Genomic DNA, 18,832 nt, shown 5'->3' with positions numbered 1-18,832 from the left:
GGGGAGTCGTGATATCAGATAATTTAATCACTTCTGAGTCCAGCGCATCGTCCATGTGAAAGTTAAAGTCACCGGCCAGAATGCAATGATCGGCTCTCATGGCCAGCGATAGCATAACAGACTGAAGTTCTTCAAAAAAAGAGCCTGCTGGACCCGGAGGTCTATACACTAACAAACCTTTCACTGACTGATGTGGCGCCAAAGATAAAGAAAAGGCAAGGGACTCAGACCCTTTGATGGCTTCAGTGGGGATAATAGAACATACAACAGAGTTCTTCACCACGATGGCTACACCGCCACCCCTTCCTTCCGATCTGTCCTGCCTGTAGATGCTATAATCTGACGGGATCGCCGAGGCGATATCCGGGTTGGAGGAAGCTCCCAGCCAGGTCTCAGTAAGCATCAAACAGACCGGTTTTTCCAAAGTAAGGAGGTCAAAGAGCTCCTGAGCGTGACTGCGCACTGACCTCGTGTTCAATAGCATACAGAAATGCTTCACCGGGACCACCTCCCGATAAGGGGGTGGCCGTGGACCAGAGCCTTTCGACGAGCCACAACCAGGGTATTTGCTCTTGCCCCTATAACGACCAGGGAAAACCTTGAAGCAACCACACGATACCCTTTGTAGGGACCGGAGTTGCACAGATGTGTAGCTGACCATGGTTGCTACGACTTGAGTACGGTCGCCCTAGGTCAAAGTCTCCCGCCGCTCCGCCCGGCTCTGGGACGCTGACGGGCGCAGACGGGCAGGACTCAGGCACGACTCCGGCACAGCGAAGGCACGCCCGCTGCGCTGATCCGCTGCGCGGAAGAGCGAGCTTTAAATAGGAGTCCCTGTGGACATCCAAAGCACTACACTGCTCACTCATGCAGTTGCTGACATTCACCCCACTCCAAGATGGCGCCCGTTCCTAGCTCACCACCCAGAACCGGGAACCGGACCCGCAAAATGCGGTGATAAACAATTAAACGTGCAGGTAAGGGCCCTAGAAACTGTCCGCTAAAAACAGGGTACAAGAAACCTAAAATAAATGAAATAGGCAAACGGGAGTATTTAAAAAGAGGAGCGCGATCAGAATCGCCCAGCGTTATTGCAGTCTTCCGGTGTCTTAGTATGGTATCACCGTTTGCAGCTTTTTTATGGTAGAGCACGAGGATCCTAGATAAAGCACATTGGCTTAGACAAGCCGTGACAAAATCAGGCCCTGCACCAGCAGTTTCCCTGCATTGAAAGGTAGCAAGGGAATGATTTTCCTAATCATTTTTAGGATTCCGAAGCAGGTGGCTGCCACTCTGCATGCTTGCTCCTTAAACTCCAATTTGTGGTCAAACCACACCCCAAGACTTTTTATATGTTCTTTAGGTGAGGGCACAGCACCTAAGCATTTAGGCCAAAGAACGCTAGGGTTAATGTTAGTGGTTTTTCCTAAAAACATCAGCCCAGTTTTAGCACCATTTAGCTTTAGGAAGGAGTTATCCATCCAGGCGGACACTCTCTCCAAGCAATTAGCCAAGCTGTACTGTTCTTGTATATCATCCAGCTGATTGAGGGACACATTCAGCTGCGTATCATCTGCGTACGAGACGATCTTAACCCCAAAGGGCTTGACCACTTCTGCCAAAGGTCGCACACATAAAACTGAGATTCGTATTGGGAAGGGACGTCCTCAACACACCCCTTCCAAACACTGAATCGCAAAACCCAAATTACAATTCATCAAGCTCAAATATGCCTAGTACATCTATTGCTTTATCGTTTATGGAGGAAGAAGAAGCAAGAAGCAACAAAGTGTCACAGGAAACATTAATAGTGGCAGTTGCATCAACTATAACTTTTAAAAAGTTAAATACAGCTTTATAGTGATAATCTACCCCATAAGCAGGCTAAAATGAGGATGTCCATGCTGTCTGAAAGAGTCTCTAGAAACGTGCCTGTTGTTTGTAATTACATCATAGCACATACGGGATTGTTTTAGTTTTCATTTTCTCAGTATGTTTTTTTTCTTTACAGAACACTTGCAACATCTCATGCTTTGTGGATGGATATAACCGTGTGACAGCAGTTCTTATGAAATTCTTCAAGACCAAAATACGCCCAAGGAGGGAACATATTCAGTTGCTCAGTAGGGATTGCGAGGTAAGGTTATTTATATATATATATATATATATATATCAAGGGTATTGCTCAAGCATCTCCTGCCCGCTCCAAACCGAAAGTTGTATCGTTGCAAAGGACTTCTTGGGCTAAGTCCTATTAATCAGGTTCAAGGAAAACGATACTTGTGGGATTTTAAAAGTTCTTTATTCCGCCGCCGCCAAACGCGTTTCGACTGCCAAGCAGTCTTGCTCACTGGACAAGAGGCAAAAGCGCGCGGCCATTTTTAAATAAAGAAGTTACACGTAATGAACTACATGTCAGCAGACATGAAAGACAGACTCGTAGTTTTTCTTATAATCATAACAGTGTTAGCAAGATCATTAATATTCTGCGGCAAAACAATATGACGATTAAATAAACCACATCTCTGTGTTACCTTTTAAGTTAGATTGGTAAAACGGACATGTTTGCATGCATTTGCGCGTACATTTAGAATCTGTCAACAAACTTTATCGACAAACAAAAGGATGTACAACCCCATTCTCGCCCTAGTGGGCTTTGCGCACATAAATGTGGATAGGCATAGGCTTACAATGTGGCTCAAGTGAGCATATACGTCCTTTTAAGTACATTAACCTGCTTAACCATGTCACATTTTAACTGAATACCATTGTCAAAATTAAACCTTCTGTTTTGCCAAAACTCATGTTTTAAATATCACTGTTTACTAACACTGTATACCACCAGCTCAGCTAATTGTCTAATAGTCTGTCCAAAAAATTTTCTTATTCGTGAACAGATAAATACATCGGTTACAGATAGCTACTCTCATTTTATTCACTTACTATAATTTAAAGGTGTGTGTGTAAATCTTCCTCCATATTGAGACCCTTCGGTTGTTTTGAATCTAGCTTTATTATATAGCGAGATTCCAACTGTCTTAATTTTTTTAGACGATTACCACCTCTTTGGCTTGCAGGGATTGAGTCAATCACATAATATGTCAGACCACTAGTGTCTTTGTTGTGCGACTTCTCAAAATGCCGTGCTACAGGGTAGGATCTATCAGAATTCTTGATGGCTCTCAAATGTTGCAAGATACGCTTGTGTACCTCATTGATTGTGCTCCCTACGTACCGCAAGCCACAAGGGCATTGCAGCACGTAGACAGCAAAATCTGTCTTGCATGTGTATTTGCCTTTGATTTTTTCAACTCTGTCACCAAGGCCTAATTTGTACTTATTACAATTAATCCCATGCATGCATGCCTTACATTTTAAACATTTCACAAAGCCATTTTTCTCTGATAGCCAATTTTTCTTTGGACGTGGTTTTTTAAGTGTGTTGCTCACTAGGGAATCTCTGAAGGATTTTGATTTTCTATAGGTGATTTGCGGTCGCCTGTCTACCTCCTTCCCAAGAATCGGGTCATTCTTAATGATATGCCAGTGCTTGTTGAGTATTCTTCTCACCTCAACATGTTGTTTACTAAATGTGGTTATAAACCTACACTGGCTCTGTTTAGATTGCGCAGTCTTCTGATTAGAAAACAGAATTTCCTCTCTATTCTTTTTTGATGCTTTATGAATTCCCTGATCGATCCAGTTTTCAGGGTACCCTCTTTCAGTGAATCTTCTTTTAAGCACCCCTAATTCTTTTGCTGTCTCTTCTGGGGTACTGCAGTTACGCCTAACCCTCAGGCTTTCCCCATAGGGGATGCTACACTTTAAATTTAAAGGATGAAAGCTCTGTGCGTGCAGCAGAGTATTGCCGCTTGTAGGTTTTCGATAGAGACTGGTTTGTAACCTTCCATTCTCTACATAAACTCTAAGGTCTAGGAAATTAACACTGTCCCTACTGATGGAACTGGTGAACGTGAGGTTTAGGTCATTAGTTTGCAGACTATTAATAAAAGCCTTAGCTTCGCGCTCTGTTCCCCTCCACACCACAAATAGGTCGTCGATAAAACGACTCCAGTGAACTATGTGTTCCTCCCACTCTTTCTGATACTGCGTCCGGACGACCTGCTCCTCCCACCAGCCCATATGCAAATTAGCATAGCTGGGGGCGAAGCAGGTCCCCATGGCAGTGCCACATGTCTGGTGGTAGAGTTGGCCATAGAAGAGGAAAAAATTGCTGGTTAAACATTTTTCCACCATACGTAGAATCATTTGAGTATGGGCCCACAGTGTAATCGACCTAGTTCCCAAAAAGTGTTTCACTGCACGTAAGCCATCGCAGTGCCTTATACTAGTGTACAGTGTGGCGACATCAATTGTGACTAGTAAATAGTCATCTTCCCAGGGTATATCATAGATCCTTTTAAGGAAATCCCCGGTGTCCAGTATAAATGATGGAAGTGCCTTGGTGAGTGGATTGAGAAAGGAGTCTACAAATTTAGAAGTATTTTCCAAAGCACTTCCTATTGCAGATATTATTGGGCGGCCGGGGGGATCAACAATGTCTTTATGCACCTTAGGTATTAAATAAAACACCGCTGTAGTAGGCTGGTCAATTTTAAGAAACATAAATTCATCATGGCTTATTAAAGATGAATCATACCAACTTTGCAGTTCTCTATTAAATTGCTCATTGCTGTTTAGCATCGTGTCTTCTGATACCTGAACATAACATTTCTTGTTATTCAATTGCTTATATGCTTCTAATAGGTATTTGTCCCTATCCCAGAGAACTACGTTGCCCCCTTTATCCGCATTGCGAACTATGCAGTTATCACATTCAGTTAACTTTTTTATCAATGCATAGTAGGCCTGTTGCTTTTTAGAAGTTGCTTTATTCGGTTGAACATTTTTGCCCAGATTTTTCAATTCATTTTGAACTAGTTCATTGTAAACATCAACAGTATCCTTTGCTGTTGTGGGAATGAATCTTGAACTAGGCCGAAAACTAGTAGGGGCATCCTGAAAAATGTCAATTTCTTCTTCTTCTGCAATCGCTGCAGCAAGACTGTTTACTCCTGGATCTTGTGCTACTATATTACTGGCACGTAAGTCCATCATCAAGTCCATGTCATCCACCACTAGGTTGCCTTCATGTGTTGCTCCACCCATTTGGTTGCCTGTGGTTCTTTTCCTTGGGTTCATCAAAAAATGTTTTTTTTAACTTCAGTAGTCTTATAAACTTAAAGAGGTCTATTCTGGTTTGCACATAGTCCAGATCCGCCTCTGGACAAAACGACAACCCCAGTTCCAAAATTTTCAGTTCTTCCTCAGTCAATTTTACATTCGTCAAATTTATCACAGATAACGTTTTCGTTTCGTTGGTTACTATGCCACATTCTTCTTTTTCTTCTGGTTGCCTCGCCCTGCAGATTGCCCTCTTCCGGCGGTTTGCCCTTTGCCTTTTCCTTTTCGCTGACCTGCGTTGGCACTCTGTGTTGGTGGCCTTTGACGCAAGTTGTATCGGCGCTCTACGTTTAAATAACCAAATTCTTCAATTATCGTTGGTATTGCTCCCTGAATGGGAATATTCATCTCCAGATCAGTATCTGGATCAGAGCTTTGTTGGCTGCCGGTTTCGGATTGCGCATCTGCTCCAGTAGTACTTTTGAAGCTTTTCTGCTTCCTGATTGATTCGTAGCGCTTAGCAAAAGTGTAAATTTGACCACGTTCATAGTCCAATTTATCTCTTAAGAATTTAAGTGCTTTGCGTTCTTTTATGGTGGTCTCTAGCTTCTTTAATCTCTCTTTAGCCTCCGTTTTGAATTTAGTTATGGTTGCTTGGTCCTCTTCTTTACTTAAATCTGAAAGCAAATCCATTATTTCTTCCATTATTTTTGACCTGTCAATGTCGGCATATTTAATCAGTATGCCTAGCATACGCCTCGACGATTCATTGTTATTGGCAGCCCACTCTTTTAGCATTTCCGGATTAGGATCCTCATAGCTCGGTGCCACCATTACTCGCAGGCCCCGGGGGATTCGCTGCACTTCCAGGTAACGCTGCAGGGATTTAGACTCCCACCACTTGGATAGCTCTGAACGTTGCAATTTTTCTAATTTCCTCAGTTTGGTTAGTAGGTCGTTTTGTATGTTACTCCCCGACTCTGGTGAAGTTGGATCGGCAGATTGGCCGCTTATGTTAGTGAATACTTGGAGAGCTGCCTGTTCGCGCCCACTAGGGCGAGAATGGGGTTGTACATCCTTTTGTTTGTCGATAAAGTTTGTTGACAGATTCTAAATGTACGCGCAAATGCATGCAAACATGTCCGTTTTACCAATCTAACTTAAAAGGTAACACAGAGATGTGGTTTATTTAATCGTCATATTGTTTTGCCGCAGAATATTAATGATCTTGCTAACACTGTTATGATTATAAGAAAAACTACGAGTCTGTCTTTCATGTCTGCTGACATGTAGTTCATTACGTGTAACTTCTTTATTTAAAAATGGCCGCGCGCTTTTGCCTCTTGTCCAGTGAGCAAGACTGCTTGGCAGTCGAAACGCGTTTGGCGGAATAAAGAACTTTTAAAATCCCACAAGTATCGTTTTCCTTGAACCTGATATATATATATATATATATATATATATATATATATATATATATATATATATATATATATATATATATATATATATATATATAGTTCCAAAGAAAGTTTTGGCGCTAAGCTGATCTGGCCCTTTGCAGCGGTGGGCTTCGGACGGGATCGCCAATCCCACAATACTCCAACCTTTCGTCCACAGATAAGAAAGAACGATGTCCAAGCCTCAGTTGTATGCAAAATGGAGTTTAATTCACATCCCACTCGACGCGTTTCGGGAAAGCCTTCCCTTTGTCACGAGTACATTGGTCAGTTACATCCATTCTTTTAAAGAAAAATCACATGACTTAATTGCATGATAAACATAGCCAACAGACTACCAACATATCCCATGTCTGGAGCTATGCATTGCGCCTTCTATTCCCAATATTGGGCTAAAGTATGCTTATAATTTATAAATTCAATTTAAAGGCTTGAATCTAACATTTAAATCCATGTTCTGTAACGGGTGATTTAGACAGCATATGTCACGTAATAAATCGAGCGCTTTTAAAACATTACATTGAGCATTATGTGATATTTTATCTTAGCGCTATTCAGTTTAAATAAATATCGTATTCAAACTCATGTCAATTAAGGAGAGAATCACACACGACATGAATCACATGGATGAAAATAAATAAATGAAATGAACAAATGACACGGCAGTTAGTCAGCCTCGAACCCGTGGTCAGGCATATGCTTCTGAATGCCGAGCGAGCGCGCTATGGGTAGAGCTACCATTAATCTCAGCTCGCTGCCACATTATTGTACGATACAGTTGCATTTGTGCTCACACATGCAGTAACTTGTATTTGAATGCTTACACTTATTTAGCAAGCGACATTCCGCCCCAGTGGGCATGCATATTTGTCACCCTTACATTAAGTTCATGCTGGGATCTTGACTCTTTCATGAGATTCATCATTCATCGTGATTTACCAGTTCATTTTGGAAATATTGAAGCACACTAGCACACAAAAGGACCGGCGCCTTCTCAAACTCTCCCACATTGTTAGGTACCTGTGGCAAAATAATAATAAAACAGTGTTACATAAATTTCAAAACATGTCACATCTTTCATACTTTCATACAATTTAAAATTTCCAGGGAATTGAGAGCAGCTTTGACAGAATGATGTACACACTCACTAAAAATCATCCCAGGTGCACACCTAAGCCTTCATCGCAGTTATGCCCTTGCGGTTGCATAAGTTGGTATTTAATTATGAACCTCGACTCCAGCCGTCTAAGTTCCTGTAGGCGATTCCCGCCTCTTTCTCTTATTGGCACTTGGTCTAGTGCCACATAGGAGAGAAGGCTGTTGTTGCTATTATGGTGGGACATAAAGTGCCTAGCCATTGGGTACTGCTTGTCCTGATTTTTAATCGCTCTTAAGTGTTGCAAGATTCTTTCCTTGACGGGTTTAATCGTGCTGCCTACGTAGTATTTTTTGCACGGGCATTTCAGTGCATACACCACGTGATCTGTATGGCAGTTCAAATGTTTGTTGATTTTGAACGGCTCACATATTCCAGACAACCTCACTTCCTTTGTGTTGTGGCTGAATTTGCAAGCTTTGCATTTTCCACATACATAGAATCCTACAACCGGGTTCGATCTCTTTTTGGTCACAATGAGTGTTTGACAGACTTTGTCTCTAAGGCATGTAGGTTTCCTATACGTGATTTGGGGATAGTCTCTAATGCTACAAGAGATATCCTTGTCAGTCTTAAGGGTGCCCCAAAATTTGTTGAGTGCCCCTCTTACTTTCTGTGTTTGAGAGTGATAATCGGTAATGAATCTCACTCCGTCCTTTTCATCATTGCCTTGGGTTTTAGAGGATTTGGTGTTATCTCTCTCTTGCACCTTAAGTATTGCTTCCTTGATACATTTATTGCTGTACCCTCTTGACTTGAATCTGGTGCACATTATGTCTCTTTCAGTCTCATAATCTGATTGCCTGGTACAATTTCTCTTGGCTCTCAAAAGTTCGCCAAAGGGTATTGAATTGACCAGATTACGAGGATGGCAGCTCTGTGCATGCAGGAGACTGTTGCCTGCAGTCTCCTTTCTGTACAGCGTTGTCGTGAGTTTCTTTTCATCAATGCTGACCTTAAGGTCTAGGAAGTCAACTGTTCTTTCACTAATGTGGCTGGTGAAAGTCAGATTGAGTTCATTCACATTCAAGGTTGCCACAAATTCCTCTGCCTGCTCCTTGGTACCATCCCAGACCACAAAAATGTCATCTATGTACCGGAGCCACGTACGTACTCCGGTACTAAATGGATTCAGTTTGCTCACAATGAGTTCCTCCCACCATCCCAGGTAGATTCCAGCAAAGCTCGGGGCAAAGCAAGTGCCCATAGATGTGCCAAGCAATTGGTGGTAGATGGTACCATTGAACAGAAAATAGTTCTGGGTGAGGCATATGTGGATCATATCTAAAATCATCTCGGTATGGAACAGATAAGATAAGGATCTTGTATTAAGAAAGTGTCTGCACGCCTTGATTCCTAGTTCATGGGGAATGTTAGTGTATAAGCTGTTTACGTCTAAGGTCATGAGTAAACAGCTTGGGGCTACTTCAACATCAGATATTTTCTTAAGGAAATCACCTGAGTCTTTTAAATATATATATATATTAACACGTTCTGTAAAGCATTACCTATCTCCTTTTGGCTAGTTTATGAACAAGTCCCCTTTCTTTTTCAAGTGTTCTTTGGACTGGTTTTGAGAATTTTCTTTTTACACATATGTACATTTGCAGAAAAAAGCACTGATTTGTACTTTCGGGTAAGAGTTTGATAGACTACAACAAACATGTAATGTACTATTTGCAAAAAAATAGAGGTTTGCGTCATTAGCACCATTGTTGATTTTATCTTTATGTCCTAGTCATATAGCATAATTTAATCACAGTCACACAATGTGATCATTTCCCTTTTTTAAATAAAAAAGCATATCCCATTCTAAATGGGATATTGCATGATGGCGAAAAAGAGTATCGCTTTTAGATCTATGTTAACTACACACCCAAGGTAGCTAATATTTAATGTATCACACAAATTAAAGCAAACATTTGTTTTGAGTGACCATAATGCACAATAAGAACATTTATTATGAGAGTCGATGAGTCCCGAGGTTCATACTGGTAAATGCCCTCCATTGTTTACATGACGCCCTGGAGCAAGCAAGGGACATGGTTCCTTGTACTGCTGCTATGGTAATTCTATAGAGCAAGTTTCATGGGTCAATGGGCCCTTCAGGTCTATGGCCCCAGTGCCATTGCACCAATGCTAGCCACATTATTCGAGTGAAAAACACCTGGAAGGGGGTGTTTGGAAATACAAGAGTGATTTTTCTGAGGAACTATTAAAGACAACCAGCCTTGCAGTTAATGCCTATAGGGTAGAATGTGCAGGGTGGTGCAGCCGAGGCTAAATGCCCTGGACCCCACCCTATGCTAGACTCTGTACCTCAACTGACAAGGCATGAGCAGGTGAATTGATCACAATAAAATGATAACATAGTCTAACAATAACCTTGTTAAGTCGGCCCCAGGAGCAGGGGTTATATGTCGTGCTAAACAGCCTCATTGTCTCCCGGCTAAAATATATTTTGCAAAAAAAGCACATCTTTTTAAGGTGAAAGTGCAGTGTTTAATTGTCTCATCCAATAAAAATGAATCCTGACATATCCACTTAGCCTTTAATCTTACCAAAGTCGCTAAAATTCCTCGGTTAGGGGCTCCCAGTAATATATTTTGCCTTGGGCTGACCAAAGCATTTAAGAGCGCTGTACATTTATGTCAGGCAGTCACGCAGTGATCATCTTGGTGACAAATTTAGAAAATCTATGCCTTTGGAAGCTAAAGGCACATAAAGTACCAGTTCAATTAATAGTTCCTACAGTTTCTTAAGTCTGTTTCTTAAGTCATTGTGTGAGCCTTCATAATGCCGCGCTTGTCATTGTTCCCGCAAGACATTTTCATTTTATACCGAGCACGAGAAAAACTGGAATTTCATGTATTACTAGAATCAGTCTTTATGTATGCGAGATTACACTTGCTTGATGAAAAACATTAATGCAACCATAGTTTCAATGAGCATTTTGTCTTTCTTCTTAAGCTAAAACTAAACCTAGTTCACTCTATTGAAAGCACTTTTACTAATACAAAAAAGTGTGGTATTTCTAAAATTGAGGGCTGGAGATCTTTCTCAGTTCATTATTAAGAGACAAAAAATTCACTCAATATTATGTTATTTTTTGTGAACTTTGATTGAACTAATGTGGCCTTTCAGCAAATAGGACATGCAGAAGTTATAACTATTTGGGTCTCAGGTTATCGGACGGGGCCAAACCCACAGCCCATCTGAAACATATAAGAAGTAAGGGGGCCGGTATCATACACAGCTTGAGAAATCTCAATCAATGTCTACAGAGTCCGACTGCCGAACCCATCTTGAAAGTTTTAAAAGCAAAATGAGTCCCCTCTCTTAACTACGGCCACCTAGCCTTCCCCAGAACCCTCACTAAGTTCCTCATAAACCACCTAATTTCTGCCTATAAGAAGGTGCCAGAACTTCCATGACAGGCCAGGAAAGCAAGAGTAAGGTTGGAGCTGGGTCTCACCAGTCCGGACATCAGCTGCTCAGGGGTTATTATAAAATATTTTATTAGCACCCTACGTGCTCCAGTAACCTCCTTGTATAATACAAATTAAAACAATCTTAGAAGAAGGAGGACCTGTATGGCAGGGTCAGCTGGCAGTAGCCATAGCATTTGCACAATTTAAATATTCCAGTAACCGCATGGGAAAGTACAGTGAATTCACAGGTTAAGAAAATATCCTATGAAAGAGATCTGGGAAGCTTACACCATCAACCCAATCTCTCAGCACTGGACACTTCCTACACAGTGGGCAAACCACTGCCTTACGTTGAGCAAGCACTGACAGTCCTGGCCCGGAAAAAAATCCCCTATATGAGACTTCTCGCACTGCCTATCGTGCTTTTTAACCAAGCCTGGGCCCGGAAGGATAATTCAGCAGCATGTCGACTTTGTAGTTACCATCGTGAATCCTGGCTCCATCTGCTGTGCTGCTGCCCAAAGCTATCTAGCGAGCGGCACCGACTGGTTCTTTCCATTTGCAGGTCTCACAGCCTTGTACGATGCAGAGAAGCCTCAGACCTGTGTTTCTCTGCTAAAACAGCTCAAACAGTTGCGCGGTTAGGTAAATTTACAGAATCAATCCGGGCAGCACTATCACAGAAAATAGAGTCACAAAAAAGAAACCAACTGGCTATCAAGCAAGAGTGACTTTGACAATACTCCCCACTAAGATTTATGCACTTGCACTTTATTGCCAGTTTGGATAAACAGTTTTTAATATTGTAACTCTCTTATAGTTTGCATCAAGTTGTGCGGGATTTTAACTCTTTTCCTCTTTTAGATTATTGTAATGATAGTATATTGTAACGATTTTAAGTAAAATTGGACAATAAAGCTTAACCCCCAGTAATGCAGCATATCCATTAACAAAAAGGTTTGGATTATGTTAAAAGGTACATGTTTATTTCTCTGTAAGTGTCTAGATGTAAGGTCCTTCTTTTTGGAAGCTTTTGCTGTTATCACACAACATTATGATGTTATGTAAAAATATGGGATATTGATATTAAGATTAATAAACTTGTCTTCCATAACACATATTTGGGAGTCATCATGAATAATCAATTGAACAACTCAGAGAGAGATAGATGGGACAGAGCACAACAGCTCAAACAGATCCAGACTACGATTCATGTTTGAAAGCTACCTGGACTGATGAGTACTAGGCGGCCATAAAAATATTAACAAATACCACAAAAATGTATAACAATAAGATAAGAAGCAATATCTTTTTGAATTTGAAAGAAAATAAAGGATTGTCCTGCTTATACTGGAAACTGTGGACTGAAATTGTTGGAACTCAGATTTTTCTCTGTTTGTGATTATATTGCCTCTCATCTTATTGTTATAGTTGTTTCTTATTTGTGGCCATGTGACAGCTGGTCATTTGAGGTGGGCAATATAGAATTTGTTACTTGTATATGACCATACTGGGTGGTGCAGTAACTTATACGTAGCTACCATTCTTTGTTTAAAATACCACAAACATATCTGATGCAATTATGTGGTCTAACATGACCAGTGCAGATGGCAAGCATCAGGGCTGTGATCTTGGGTTGGCTGTTTATTAAGCATGAGCGCAAAATCCGCTCCGATCGCGGATTTTGCGGATTTTCGGTGAATCCGCGGTCCGCGAACTCTCGCGAATTCACCGAAAATCCGCAATCCGCGATCGGAGCGGATTTTGCGGTCAAAAGTTCAAGCCTAATGCCTAATTTACGATGGCGCCGGCAAGCTGCCAGCGCCATCCTCAAATGGTTACTTAATTAGCTTCAACAGGAAGCTCTAACAGATAAGATAAAGCAGGGGCTCGAGCGCCTGCTTTATTTTATCAGTTGGAGCTTCCTGTTGAAGCTAATTAAGTAACTTTTGCAGGATGGCGCTGGCAGCTTGCCGGCGCCATCGTAAATTATTTGCATGGGGAAAAACGGTGGTGTCTTCTTGAATAAATATGAAGGGCAGGGTTCATTCTGGCACGACGGTCCTGGCACAAAAAATAAACCTCAACAGGAAACACTTGCAGATATCAATAACGCATTTGCCCTAGTTGAAGCTTAAATTCAGTGACTCATTCATCAGCCCAAAAATAATCATGAGCGTTGTGGAGGCTGGGCAGGTGTGTCGAGCACGAGTCTGTCTCTTAATCTGCTGCTCTGATCGGTCTCTGACCTTTTATACACACAAGCGCCATGTGCGCTCGCATGGAAGCCCCGTCCGTTTGGCCCCGCCCGAGCTTCTGTCTCTTAATCTGCTGCTCTGATCAGTCTCTGACCTTTTATACACACAAGCGGCATGCGCGCTCGCATGGAAGCCCCGTCCATTTGGCCCCGCCCACACACTCGAGGAAGCCCCGCCCCCAAATCCGCCGATCCGCATAATCCGCGGATTTTGCGGATCCACGATCCGTGAATCCGCAAATTCGTGAATCGTGGATCCGCAAAATCCGCCCATGGTTACTGTTTATGCCTCCAGCATGAAGGTGTTACTGATCTTCAGAGCAGTGTGAATTCCATTTGGTATCATGTGACATCAACCGCAGCCAATGCAGGTAAGAGTGGTCGGACGGCGGGCCCGGTGGGGCAGTTGGGCAGCGTGGGGGATTTTGACAGATGATGACAAGGGAAAATTAAATAAATAATTAGTTTTCCATTGCCATCGTCCGTCCGCCCAGTAGGGCAGCAGAGCAACAAGACAGCAGAGCAGCAGGGCATCAGAACAGTCCTTTATGCAGCAGCTCAGCAGAGTAATCCCTTTTCTGAGTTTTCCACAGGTCCCAAGCGATCTGAAGAGTGAGTGTGGTGGTCACTGTTTATCCCTGGTGCCTTCTTTGAAGTGGGAGAAACTTTTGGAGGCTTCCCCCACAGTAGTGTCTGGAATGTACTGCCTCCCTTTCCTTTATCCAGCCTGGCACAACAGGCTAAAGTCAAAATAATTTCTTATGAGTATGGCCCAGCCTCTTGATGTGTAAGTGGGGCTAGGCACATTTCACCTACCCAGTCAGTGATGGTCCCTTCAGTCACAAAAGTCCCTTTGTTTTGTGAATGTCTGGGAGGAATATACAAAGGACAACTGCAACTCACTCCTAGTCACGTGACGTAGGAACAGGCTACAGGCACCAAATGGTTAGGGCACAAAAATGTCAACTTTCTAAAAGTGCCAATTTTAGAATTTTGTGACTTAAAATCTGACTCTACCATTAAAGCCGATTTTGAATTACAATTTCTCAGATACCAAAGTTAACTTTCCTACCTGCTCTCAATCAAAAGTTAGTACTTAATAAATGTACTAAGGTAACCTAATGGTATCCTATCGGAGAGGTAGGCCTCACAGTTGTGAGCAACAAATTTGTGCATTTTTCACAACCAAGTCATGTAAAACTTAAAAATGCATGTTCAACTTTTTAATTACAATGTACTCAGCCTTATTGGTTGTTTAAGGCCTACATTAGGGGTGACATATGTATTAAAAAAGAAGGATTTAAGTTTGGTAAAAGAGTTTTTTGCCAGAACAAACTGCCAGTTTAAAACTGCTAGCAGTCTACAATGGCAGGCCTGAGACATGTTTTACAGGGCTACTTCAGTGGGTGCCTTGATAAGTGCTGTAGGCCCACCTGTAGCTTTTAATTTACAGGCCTTAGTATATGATTTACCACTTTACCTTGGACTTATAAGTAATTTAAATATGCTAATCAGGCGTAATTTAATCTGATCATGTTTCAGAGAGTAAGTACAAGCACTTTGGCACTGGTTAGTAGTCAGAAGGTGCACAGAGTCCTAAGGCCAAAGAAAACATATTCAGACAGCTAGGAGGGTGAAGGCAAAGTTATAAGGGAAGACAACTTAAGGCTGGTAAGTTTAGCAACAATTAATTGGCATTAACACCATTTTAACATGATTCATCTAGATGTACAATTTTATGGTTTTGGCTTAAAATATGTTCAATGTAGCGATCACTCACATTTGCATCTTTAATGGTGGTGGAAACACATAACAATATTATATCTCCCTATTTGTGCTTATTGCTTGATATAATATCATGAAATAGAAAAAAACATGTCCATCTGTGAGAAAGTGAATTATAAAGTGAGAAAGTGAGGTGGATAGACGTCCAAAAGAAGTAATAAGGTCACTATCTTGTTAGGTCCAGTAAAGATTCTACTAATTTATACCTGAGATCAGCCCCTGGTAGGTATTGCACAAAGCAGATATGCCTAAGTATTTAAAAGAACCACAGCAGTTAAAAAGTTGAGAACACCACACAATACAAATCCTTTTTTTAAATTTATAAAAGCATAAAATAATTTAATGGAAAAAATTACACCCAAAAAACAAAAATCCAATAAGTGGAGATACAATTTTTTTAAACTTTAAAAGCATAAAGTAATAAGTGCCAACGAGGGTCAACCAGGGCCGGACTGGCTACCGGGCAGTTAGGAATGCTGCTGAGCTGGGGGATGATTTCGTTAATGGGGACCTGCGTGAGCTAAACGAAATTCGTTTTGCTTTCCGTATTTCGAAGCTCACGCAGGTCTCCATGGATGAAATCAGCCCCCACTACAATAAAATCAGGCAGCAGCTCGGCAGCATTCCTAACTGCCCGGTAGCTAGTCCGGCCCTGGGGTCAACTGGTCACAGTAGACGAGGACCTAAGCATGATTTGAGGCTGACAGTCATGGAGCACAAATCAGAAACACCAATCGGGTGTGACCCAGTAGGACATTTTTCCTTGGGACTTAGGCCTGATTTATATCTAGGCAGAAAGGGTACACTATAACAATGGCAATGGAGTTCCCTCTCCACCAGGACTATGTCCTGACTAAGGCAACCTGAGTTAAATTCAGGCACACCATAGTTTGACGATGACAAAGTCTACTCTGTCTCTGCCTTGGTCACACTCTGCTGATGACCCAGTGGAGTAAGGGCTGTCAGAGGTTTGGCTGTATGTCAGCCCGTCTAATTTAGATGGACAGACATATAGCCATTTTTCAATGCCCGTCACTGCCAGGGAAAATCTGGATCTAAGGAGACTGAAATGTGCTCAATGTCCCCCTCATCATGGGAGGAAACTCACATGGCCAGGAAGGAACTGCTTTTCTTATTTTCAAAATTTGTTTTTGAGATATTCATTAACAAACTAAAACAAAGGTAACTTTAATGTACGGCTCTGTCATGTTTGATAGAGCTATCCCTGCAAAGTTACAATGCATTGGCACTGACAGCTGTAACAATGGTTCCTGTCAATGGTTGAAATGTCTTTTGAACCAATAGTTGCCCATAATTTCGCAGGTGGCACCTCCGTCAGGGCAACAGAGTAATTGACTCCATCTCCCTGATGGAGGACAGGCCTTCCACCAAGTGTTAAATCAGACCCTTAGGCTGTATCTGAGAAGGGTTCTATGAGCCCAGGTAGGCACTGGGTGAGGTCCCTATAAGGCCATTGGTTTACGGTGGAAAAGCTTTGACACAGAAAATTCAAAATGTGTGCCCAGGGAAGTCCCATTGGTAGCGGGACACTTTTGACACCTCAAATTTTTTACGTGTGAAGACGTCACTTCTTTAGGGCTCAGATTCCTACAGCTGGGCAAGGTTGCAGCTCTAGCCAAAGAGGGCTCCACTAGGTTTTTTCTACAAGGGTAATTTTTGTACACTACAAAAAAAGTTTGAAATGGAAAGTATCACATATTTTTTGACACTTTCCATTTCCATATTACGTCTATTTTTAACGAACCCATTTTCAGATTAAATTTATGCTAAATGATTTTGTCCATAATCTGAGGTAGTTAATTTTGAGCATGAGTATTTAATGTAATACATTAATTGTAACACAGAACTCTTTTTTTTAAAGTAAGATTTTCAAGGGAAAAAAAAGGAAAATATGTTCATACATTTACTTATTTGCCGCCAGATAGTTATGAAGCCCAAAAAAGCATTAGTGCTTTTTTGGATTTGCCTGCATCTCTTCTCGTTGACATTAGCTTCAGAGGTTTCTTTTTTTTTTTTTTACAATAGTCACTTTCATTCACATTGTTATTAACTGAGGAGGGTGAAAAGAAATGTGTGAGGGGCAATTGGTAAAAGTGAATGCTACCATTCAAACAGAATGACTCTCCTTAACATAGCACATGTATCAAAATTATACACTTTCAACTAAAGTGATATTTTTATTCACAGACATTCCCTTGCAGGTTATCATGTGAAATAAAGCAGCAGAAGAACATCTTGGAATTCCTGAACACTTTGAAGGAAAGTTTCCAGCACATCAAAACACACCAAATTGTCAGAGATTTTATTCATAAGAGATGAAGACAAGACATTGAAAATATTTATTTTATTTATCTTCCAAAAATATTTAAATGTTGCTGATATTATTATAACAAATAACATTTATTTTTATATTGTCCCTTATTTTTACTTTTTTATTCAAAGATACAATAATAAACATATTTAGTAATTCACGGAACTATTACATTAAACAATATTGCACAAATGTAAATGTATGCAACAATCAATAGACATTTTGTAGAGTAAAGCTGAAAAAAGAGTGATTGAAGTGCATTTTGCTATTATATGCTTCATATGAATTCAGCTGTAATGGGATTCTGAGATATTATGATCTGTAAATGGCCTTAAAGAAATACAAATGCAAATCTAATTTAGGGCAATGCCATATGTTGTGAGATCAGTTTGCCATTTCTATGGATTGACATCAAAATCAATTAAAATAACTTTGTAATTGATCTTATTTAGAAACTATAGAGTTTGATAAACATTCATTTTGAATAAAATAGCATTTTACAAAAATTGGCATCTGTTAAAATGGAAAAGCTAAACCTGTTTACTTTATTCCAGATTTCTAGAGATAAAACATTATCTTCTACCTTGGCACATTATTTATAATTTTTCAAGTATATATCTGATTAATATTCAATTTCCAAATCCATGCCAATCTTGATACCGTATTTTTAACTAAATCAGCGACTATCTCTTTATTACAGTGCATCAAGAAAGGTATTGATATTCATTAGTATAAGATATATAGCATTCTACACCCCTGGGAGCCAATCTTGACCTGAAGCTACTGTTGGTATTAAGAGTGATTTACAATTTAGATAATAAATAGTCTCAATTTTAGCAGGAACTTGATGCACAAATAATGTCTTGGTCAATTTTGATAGCACCATTGCAACTCAGGTAGCAGGGTTTTGGCTGGGGAGGGGTACAATTACATAATATAACATTTTAGATTTACTAACTTTGTAGCCTTCCAAAGACTAGAAAAAAAAAACATTGAAATCTCTCTCATACATTTATATATCTAGTTTTCAAAATAGCATTATGTCATCTGTGTAAAGTTAGGTTTGTCCCTGCCCTTCTGTAAAAAAGGAAGAAGGATGATATCACTTCAAAAGGATAAAGCGAATGGCTCCATAAAAAGGTAAATTAAATAGGGGAAAGAGAGCACCCTAGTCTACTGCTGAGCTGGACTTTGAAAGTACCTATGTCAGATGAATTTCACTATAAA

The sequence above is a fragment of the Lissotriton helveticus genome, chromosome 7 (genome assembly GCF_964261635.1).
Source record: "Lissotriton helveticus chromosome 7, aLisHel1.1, whole genome shotgun sequence".
NCBI lineage: Eukaryota > Metazoa > Chordata > Amphibia > Caudata > Salamandridae > Lissotriton > Lissotriton helveticus.
This window is presented reverse-complemented; position numbering follows the sequence as displayed.